We start from the raw sequence: 8,893 nt of genomic DNA on the forward strand, positions 1-8,893 counted from the left end.
TATGGCACATACTGTAGACAACCATACAAGAAAACACTCAAAAACAAAATCAAATAACGCTCTTGTGCTTGAATTTTCTGGAGCAAACTGGAAAAGGATGGCTGATTCAGCAGGTCACAAATGTATTTATTTTCAAAGTTTTCAATTTTTCAATTTTCTAGAAAAGTTACAGTCAAATATAAACTGCTGTTCAAAAGTCATTGATATCTTAGACACAACAGAAGTTTCTAGAAATGTTTGGGAGAAAGACTATATTCTGCCAATCCTGGAAATAAATACAGACCTCTTTTCCAATCTATTCCAGCACAATTGAGAAGATGATTAAGCAAAGATCAGAGAATGCAGGCAGTGTGTTGAGTGAGGAAGGAAATATACAGTACCTTGGATGAAAGGAATTTTAAAAATGACAAAGATAATAGAAATTTCTGTTGGCTAAAAGATAAGAAGGAAGGCTTACAAAGGGTTATTTTTTACCAGCTGAGCTCTGTCACAAAACCCCTAATTAACCTAATTAGATCAATTAATCTATGGAATCAGTTAAATATACAAATGCCAATGTACTAGTCATATGGTACAATTTATTTAATATGGATGGATGTTTGCCCGTTATGCCTTCCAGCATACAAGGGCCACAACATCCTGTTGCTGTTTCTGTAACACTATTTTTTTAGGGGACAGAGTTGTTAGCCTTGTGCCCAACCTCCAACATGGAGGACCTGGAGCCCTGACATGGGACACAAACCCACTACCCTGAGATTAGGAGTCTCATGCTCTACAAACAGAGCTAGCCGGGGCCAATTAATTTATTATATTGTGCTGTAAAACATTCTGTGGCCATGGTAACTGGCATTCTCCTAGTACTATAGAACTAAGTTTAGGGTTTAAAATTAGAGCAATAGGTTTACATCAGCTTAAGAGTTAAGGTATGGTTTTGGCTGAAATTGTAATGTTTTTGCTGAATTGTAGGGATATAATTTTAGGGAATTGGTATAAGCATTATTTGGAATCATGCGACTACGTGGGAACTCAAAAGCCAGATTGAAAATATACACGCTTGAAGTTTAAAAAACATCCTGTTATTCTGTCTTTCTTTTTTATGTGTCAGCTACATTTATGCATAGCCATAGTTTTTGCATAATGCAGAAATGGCCTGCACATCATGAAGCTGCAATATTATATCCCCCTCCTCTGTGACCATTTTGATATTTTCATTAAAATAAAACAATTCCCAGTGATAAAAAGCAGTAATATACTCAATATGCTCGGTAAAAAAGTGCATGACTTTAGTTGATAAGCATTCCCTTTGACAGCTGACTGAATAATAACTTTCGTAAACACACAGAGTTGTTTGACAAGGCTTGAGGGAACTTATGCCCCTCCAGTTAAAGTATAGGATAAAACCATCCCATTTAATATTAATATAAAGAATAGTCATAACTGGGTCAGAATGGTGACACAGTGTTTAGCATTGCTGCCTCACAGTGCTGAGGCCCCAGGTTCAATTCCCGACATTGAGTGCTGTCTGCATAGAGTTTATATATTCTCCTTGTGTTTGCCTGGGTTTCCTCCCTCAGTCCAACCTTGCAGGTTAACTGACTGCTGGGAAAATTGGTCATGGCGTGAGTGTGTCTGCGTTGGACTATCACCTCATTCAGGATGTACAGTGTCCAGCTGTGCTCCTGTGACTTTCTGGGATAGGCTCTGGCTCCCATGCGACCATGTACTGGATAAAGAAGTGAGAAAATATGCAGAACTGTGGTATTCATAACTGCTTTCACTAGAAACTGAAAACCTGAAGTGAAAAGCTTCCATGAGGAAGAAACATGCTGGGAAGGACAAAGGGAAATAAAAATAACCATGACTAAATTTGAAACCTACTGTAACAAAAACACTTCTACAATTCTGGCATCACTCTTTTCTGTAAGTTCACTTAAGTGTGAAGATTACTTTGATCTAGGGTTAGTTTTTCTCTGTTATGCTGAAGTAATTTATTGGATCTTGAACTATGCAGTATATTGTGACATACCTGGGGACAGGGTGTCATAACAGGAACTTTGAATAAACAGAGAAGATGTGATATAATGAAGCTACTGTCTGAATGGAATTTTAATCTGTTCAACAAACTAAAATCTTATGTTTAAATGTATAACCAGAAGTGGAGATATAAATGAATTTTCAAGAAAGATATTATGCTTGAACAGTGGTCAGTGCACAATCTAACAACTTTAACCCACCTCTTATGTTTACAGTTAACATATCTTCCACTACTCTTCTGTTTCTGGAGATAAATCTTTCCTTTAACCATCCAGAATTCTCACCTTTTGTCTATTACAAACCCACTGATTCACATAGCTATCTCCTGTACCCCACAAGTACTACAAACTCTCTCCTTTTTTTGCAATTCCTCAGACTCTGATAACTATACAGTAATGACATGGACTTTCATAGCCAAGCCTTCAAAGTGCACTCTTTTTCCTGACAGAGTATTTCCAACACATGTAATTGACAGGGCCCTCACCAGAATCAAAAATAGTTCTAACACCTAACACCCTTTCTATTCCCTGGACCATCAGTGACAAGCTCCCCATCTTACAAGATGATCCTTCCACTGGAGCCCTCTTTCTTAACCACCCCATCATCTCATATTGCCGACTACATAATCCATGCAAACATCTAGTTTACAGCTCCCTTAACCACCTGTAGCATCTACATCAGATTCTTTTCCCTGCAATAGAATCTGCTGAATCTCCTGCAAATATATATCCAATACAACAGACCTTCAAGATCTCTCTGGACAGTTCATGTCAGACAGATGACACCATGTATTTCCAGCATCCTCATTTACTGCATCTCATGCAGAAACTTCCCAGCCATTTACATTGGTGAGACAGGAGGAAGACTGACAGACAGGGAACATTCCAGAGCTGTGAGAATCAAAGATGTCCTTAAATCAACAGTTCCCCATTCCACCTCTAATGGCCATGATCTCTTTGATCTCTCTGTCTGCATCCTCACAGTGGGTTCTCGGAACTCCTATTGCAGAAAGATATCAGGAATCAAACCAGGATCACACTTTCCTCCTTTGCTCAATGACAGACTCACATCCTCCTTAATCCTCTCTATTCATTTGCAGATTTCAGCTTTCTACACCTCTCCTTCTGTTCTCCCTGAGTTAAGATGTTCAATATCACCTGCCAATTTCCTCATTGCTCCCCACCCCCTTCTTACACACTCTTTTGTTCTCCTATGCCTTATTTATTTTACTACTTTCCCTTCCTAACTCACACCCCAAGAAGGCTCCACAGCTGTTTCACAATTTTGAAACTCCGCAGATGAGTTTCTTTTCTTTGCCTTTCAGCATGGAATTAACCTGTTTTAGCATGAATTATCTGTTCCTTAGCAGCCATCTACTTGAAAACTTCAATATAACAATAATATACCAACTTGGGGATTGCACATCAGACTAGACTGGAAATACAGCTTATATTTAGAGCATGTTAAGATCAAAACACAACTACACAACTACACATCATGTATAAGGAACCTTTGTATCATACCAAAAAATAAAATCCTGATGGGCTTTTTAAATTTTAGAAAACAACTGAATAACATTAAATTTAAAGCTTCCTTGCACAACATGTATGGGGAAACCTAAGCAATTACTATGGGTGCTGAATGGATATGGCAAAACACCATGTAGGACATTAATAATTGGTTCGGGGCAGAATCCTTCTAGATGATCTTTCAAGATGCCAGTTGAGAATCAGCTCAGATTCAGAATGTTGTCTAAGGCAAAGTCAGACGACAATGCTGTGGTTAAATGAGAGAAAGATATTTCTCCTCTTCGCTCATCACGCAGACTCATACAGGGCTTCTATTCTTTTCTCAACTCCTCCTGGAAGCCCCAGATTCCTGTTTTTTAAAGCCTTGGGTAGTCAGGTGACCTTTTAGAAAGTTTTCTGGAGAATGTGGTTCATTTCAGAGAAGCCATTTCAGGTGGGAGACCCTCGCCCGACTTTAGAAACAGCCACTTCTTCCACAGAGTGATAGCAAAAACAGGGAGGGTGGGTCATGGGCCCATTGTATTTCCAGGTCTTGCAGCCACCCTTTCTTCTAGCATTAGTCAACATCAACAGCCCCCTCACTCTGCAGCTCCATTGGTGTTACCTATTCTGGCCACTTAGGAGTCTTTAAAAGCACTTCTTTCTCAGTTTGTAGCAGAATCTTAACACGTTTCATCCAGATTTGTTTTGTAATATGTGTACTGTAAAGAAAGGTTTCTTTCAGGACCCTATGCAAACAATACAATCCGGGAAAGAGTGAGGAAAACACGGGGAAAAAAGCATGCAAGGGGGCTGGAAGGAAAACAGGGGGCGTGTCCATGGTGCACTGGTGTTCTGGGGGGTGAGTCCAAGGCAAACAGTCCAAAAAGTGCCCATAGGGAAACCCTTGACAAGGCAAATGTCCAGACGAAGACGAAGACAAACGGAGTTAAAAACTGGAGCGGGATCTGGCAGAGAGTCGAAAAGGGGGAAAAAGAGGGAACGGGACCAGGTGCTCCAGGTCCCAGACTCGGCTGGTACTGGAAACCAATGCAGGGAACGGAACAGAGTGAGCGTCTGGCTTAAGTAGGAAGGCGGGAACCAGGAGCAGGTGCGCAAAATCAACTCAAATGTGAAAGAGCCGGAACGCCCTTAAGGGGGAGGGACTACAATTGTGACTTGTACACTGTAATAGTGGTTGTTTCTTACAGTCATACAGATAGCCATCTTGTTTCTCTGCTGCTTCTCAGCTTGCAAGGCCTCACTCTTCTCCTCCAGCTAATTAGCCCATATGGTGTACTCCTGATGGACTTTCTTCCAGTCAATTGCTTGTTGTAGTTTCTTTTCTCTTCCTCAGACTTCCTCGTAAAAGCTCTAGACTGGTCTTTCTATTTCTTCATCTTGGACCTCATATTTCTCCTTCATGAAGGCAGTCAGGTGCATAATATTCACAGTGAAAACACAAAGGTGCCCCTCTGGTGCCATTTCTTATTCCAGACTCTTACCTTCTAGACTTTCTCTGTCTAGTATCAAAGGCTCTCATTAGGTACGGGGACATCATTCTAAGGCTTCCTTCTTAAAAAACACATCTGTCTTCAAAAAGTTCAATATTTTCAATAGGGGGATTTGTTTCAGAAGTCTCCTGAAAACAGACACAAGGTCTGCCATAAGGTACACATTTTTCTGTAAACAAACTCATCTTTCTGGGTAATTTAGCTCAGTGCCCTCCTCATAAGACTAATATCTTTTAGCCATAGCACACAGTACATCTGCATTCCATGAGACTCTGGTCTATTTTCGCTTTAATTTAACAATTCAAATGAGATTTTCAATTCTTCTTTTACTCCAGTTCATTTACATCCAATTTTCATCAAAAAGAAATTAAGATCATAATTGGGACCATAGGTGCTATTTTCACCTCAATCCATTAATTCTTTTAGTGTCCTAAAACAATTCACATAGATGAGACTCAACCTGTAACAACAACTCAACATGTTGTAATGATAGTATTAAGATCACTAATACATTGCTTTCAGATGACCTCTAGTGGATGATGTGATGAATTTCTTACACATGCAGCATTTCCATCTGTATATTAGTGTAATTATTCTGTTACGGTTGACATCCCTCCCCAAGATGGTGCTCCATTTTACTCCTGTCAATAGATCTCTGTGATCATTTATACATGTTCCAGGTGTGCTTTGTTGTGTCTCCCCCTATTTATTCTTAGCTCCTTCACAGCTCAGGGCTCAACATTAGGGTATGGATGTCACGAGGCCTACCTAGCACCAGGATACCCTACGCCTGTCTCCTGAGGGCAAAGGCCTCATCCCCAACACCTTCTGTGTTCTGAGCCCGGGGTCTGGAGGACCTCGCCCCATTATCCCAGGATGTCCATGTCGATTGTCTGTTCGTGTTTTCCCCATTCCCGGGGATTTTAACCTCATCAGGTCTCAGGATGGATCTATGGTTAATGGACTCTTGGAATGTGCCCTGACCCTCCTTCAGACCTGCTCGGATTTGGACGCCAATCTTTGTCTCCCCTGCTCACTGTCTCATGGACTGTCACTGTTATTTTGTGCACCATTTAACCCCTGTGTGTTTTCCCATACCACGCCGCCTTTTTCCTCCAGCTCTTACTGCATTGCATAGGGTCTACTACAAGATCCGACACAGACTGCAGACCCTGTCTGTAACATTTTGAAGTGTAACACTCATCTCAAAGATCCCAGCCTTCATCTTCAAGGACTCCAGCCACATTTTGCTAGATCTCTTGATACCTTAAATTGTTCTCATTAAATTACATTGGACCAACACATTTTTTTGTCCTCTGGATTTGAGTGTTGCATGATTTTTAAGAACAGTAGTCAGTAATGGTGCTGTGGACACTGACTGGCATTACAAACAGATATCTATAAATAAACACATTAGTTTTTCTTTGGCCCACAGATTGGATGGGCTCAGATGACCAGGACTCATTTGGTCAAGGCTATGTTAGGAACAGAATGACCCCTGTGACCTCCAAGACTACATGCATTTACCATGAGTAATGCACCTTTCCTCCAACTGATGCTGCACCTCCAACTGTGTATCAGTGTCTTGTTAAAAGATTAATAGGTCGAAGGCAAGAGAAGCACATGAATCTGCCTAACCTTCCTCATTGTTTGCTAAAATATAAATCGCAAGTATCTCCATTCACGCTCAAACATTTTTTTCATTGATTTGTTGACATACTGTAAGTAGCCTGATTTCCTGTGGGTAAGCTGACCATCATTTACTGTAGAGATGCGGAAGCTGCCCTCTTTAGGGACAAATAAATAAAAATACGGAATGCAAATTATTGTTATCCTTTGCAGTTCAGGAGAATGAGGGGAGGTATTTTCAGTCCATTCAGTTAATTTGCTTTTAGGTAGCTCAGTCATTAAAGGAAGAGCATGAAAGTGAAAGCAAGAAAGAACAACAAAACAAACACTGGTCACCCAGTGTTCAGAGCCTTGTTTTGGAAACTGAATGAAGACCAGAGTGCAAAGTGTGCAAAAACGATTTAGGTATCTAGGGAATTGACAGCTCACTGATGTCATTAGGTGACAAACCTTTCAAGCCCTTAAAGGTGAGCTATTTTTTAAAGTATTTTTAATTTACAGCAGTTCAAGTGCAAATAAGCTAAAATGGGTGATATACAGTACAGTATGTTGATGCATTTTAGTTTTAGTTGAAATTCACCCATCTGAGGTCTGAACAGTGAAGGTCATGTTAGGATAGACAAGCAAGCACTGTAATACAATACTCAAGCCTGTTAAGTCATGAAAATAAAAGAAAAAAAACATTATTATAACTTTCACTTTGAAGTGCAAGACTTGGGTCAAAAATGAACAGAAGATTTGCCACCGGAGTAATAATAATAATTGCTTACACTTATAAAGCGCTTTTCTGGACACTCCACTCAAAGTGCTTTACAGGTAATGGGGACTCCTCTCCAACACCACCAATGTGCAGCATCCACCTGGATGATGCGACAGCAGCCATAGTGCACCAGTGGGGAGGAGAGCAGAGTAATGAAGCCAATTCATAGATGGGGATTATTAGGAGGCCATGATTGGTCAGGGCCAATGGGAAATTTGGCCAGGATTCCGGTTTTACACCCCTACTCTTTTTGAGAAAAACCCTGGGATTTTTAATAACCACAGAGAGTCAGGACCTCGGTTTTACGTCTCATCTGAAGGAGTAGTTGAATCAATGAGTTGGACTCCATCTAAGATGATGAGTAGTCAAATGTACTGAGTTAATAAGGAGAGACAAGCAGTTAATGTTTGATCTTGTCAGAGTTCAGATGTAAAATGTTTTTATAAGCAGTGTGACGAGACAGATAGTGTGGGATTAATATGAGGTGTCCTGTGAACATAAAGTTGGGTACCATCCTTAATAATAATCTTTTTATTTATAAAGCACCTTTCCAAAGCCAAGGATATGGTACATAGTGATAAAGAAAAAGACAAAAAAGTACAACAAAACACCAGAACACAAACGAGAACATCCAGGTTCATACAGATAGAATGATGACATGAAAGAGCTCATGATGGAGTGGAATGGTGGAGCCAGATTTTAAAAAGCCTTAAAAGTAACAAGATCTTGTATTGCATACATGACTTAAAAGACAACCAATGTAAAGATTTAAGTGTAGGAGTGATATGATGCCAGGGTCTGGTGTGAGTTGGTAGTCTAGCTGCAGAGTTTTGGACCCACTGCAACTTTTTGAGAAGAGTGTTGGGGGAACCAACAAAGAGTTGAGCAAAGAGTTAAGAGCTGCAGAAATCCAGCTTTGATGTTATAAATGCACAAATAATTTGCTGATGCCACACCCATGAAAAGTTCAATCCACTGGTTACACATTAAAAAGAAGTGGACCAAGACCAGAGCTTTGTGGAATGCCAAATAGGAGCAAATTTGTAAAAAAGGAACATTGCCCTCAATATTGGACCAAAATGCCTTCAGTTAGATAAAAAGATAAAAATTAAACCACATCAAAGTTCCTTGATCCAGACTCCCACAACCCTTTTTGAAAAGTGGTGGCTTCTGTTCTCAGGAGTCCTGGAACACATATCGCACTGAAATAGGATGTGAGGTATAGAAACATAAGTACTGTACTGCAACTTTATATACAAATGTTTAGATTTTTGTGCAAATTTATGTAATCCCTGCAATAATGCTTATTTGCTTAGTTATCCTATCCCTATCCTAAATAGTTATCCTATTTCCCAAAATAGCTTTCATACAAATTAATTACATAAAAACACATCACAAAATTAATATAGATATATATACACAATTGGCAGCAGTCAGGTTTCTGTTTG

Source organism: Atractosteus spatula, chromosome 1, assembly GCF_055471065.1.
Source record: "Atractosteus spatula isolate fAtrSpa1 chromosome 1, fAtrSpa1.hap1, whole genome shotgun sequence".
Classification (NCBI taxonomy): Eukaryota; Metazoa; Chordata; class Actinopteri; order Semionotiformes; family Lepisosteidae; genus Atractosteus; species Atractosteus spatula.